The following is a 1370-nucleotide window of genomic DNA, read 5'->3' on the forward strand; positions in this document are numbered from 1 at the left end:
CAATTAAAAATAAAATAGTGTAGAAAAGTGACATTATGATATGATTTGGGCAATAACAGCCTTCCATTTTTTTTTATTTTTAAATACCACCATGGTGAGAGAGAGAGCATAACATGAGAGAAAGGGATAAAGAAAATGGAGAGAGACGAGAAAGAGAAGAGAGAGAAAAGGAGAAGTGTGCAAGAGAGAGAGAGGTTAATGTGCGATTAAATTAGACAATATAGATCGTCGTGAAATTAACCTAGAAAATGTCATACACAAAATAAAATGAGGTCATTGTGAAATTAAATTAGAAAACATCAAACAGAAAATGTTAAAAATTTGGAACGGATTTGGTAGGGGTGCGCCAGGCCCCTACAGTGGTGCAAAGCATGAGCGATGCTCGAGGGACCCACTTGCTATCTTGAGTTGCGGTCTCTCCCCAACGGAGAAATTAATTTAATGTCGTGAGGTCCGATGGACCACGTATCACATATTAAACAGATATGAATCGATAAGATACTACAGTTGATCTTCGCCAAAAGGCCGGAGAAGGTACGCTTTGCAATTTGTATGTCATATACTTTTATAGCCCCTACGTACCGTCAACATCCCCAAACCTTTGATGTGGGATTAAAATCATACACAGACGCTCTCTCTATGTGAAAAAAAAAAAATAACAATATGAGAGAAGGAATTAGGTTCCCCAAATTTTTTGCAAATATGTTTCAGACACCCAGTTTTGTAATGTTTTACATGAGTCCTTAACAAGTTAAAAAGAAGTAATAATCCATTCTTCCTTGATATCTAAGCATAATCAAATGTATTGAAACATTTATAGCTTTCTGTGATTTTTTTGTCCATTGTATTTCGGCATTGAAATACAAGGAGTATTATAAATATTTGTGCCCTTTTTTATGGGTTATATAAGAGAATTCAGGTAGCTGAGGCAGGGCTTCATCTTACTTCTATCACTTATAATTCAAGAAATTCATCTATATTTGTCATGAACTTTCTTAGTTAAATTTTGGTTGATTCTAAAAATTTGATTTCTTCAGAAATTAGGTTGGGTTGGAACTCTCTCTCTCTAAATCAACACTCGCATACCTAGCATATGCTTGTTTTGATGGAAACTCCTCAAATCCACACCCCATGTACTCTCCAAATGCTTGTTTAAATGAAAAGCTGCCACTTCTTGCAACTTCTAAAAAACAATAATATTTCCTTATCATTCATGTTGAGGGGTTAGACTTAGTTTCTGTCAAGGGACTTCGAGTATAGGATCGACGCAATGCAGCAGCAGGGCAGGGTTGGCAATCAGGTCAGGTCGACTCGAACCGGCTCCACGACTGGGTCTGGGTCTATCTCCATGCTTTCGACCCAATGGGTTG

General features: G+C 37.2%; 1 non-coding gene across 1 annotated transcript; it reads right to left on the reverse strand.

Moving 5' to 3' along the window:
* Positions 1 to 336: 336 nt before the first annotated feature.
* LOC148780821 (U2 spliceosomal RNA) lies at positions 337 to 538 on the reverse strand. The gene has a single exon (XR_016039859.1). It is a non-coding gene; the product is annotated as a U2 spliceosomal RNA (small nuclear RNA).
* Between the last annotated feature and the right edge of the window lie 832 nt (positions 539 to 1370).

Source organism: Amborella trichopoda, chromosome 8 (genome assembly GCF_054954075.1).
Source record: "Amborella trichopoda isolate Santa Cruz 75 chromosome 8, AtrichopodaSantaCruz75HAP2 v2.0, whole genome shotgun sequence".
In the NCBI taxonomy this organism is placed as follows: Eukaryota; Viridiplantae; Streptophyta; class Magnoliopsida; order Amborellales; family Amborellaceae; genus Amborella; species Amborella trichopoda.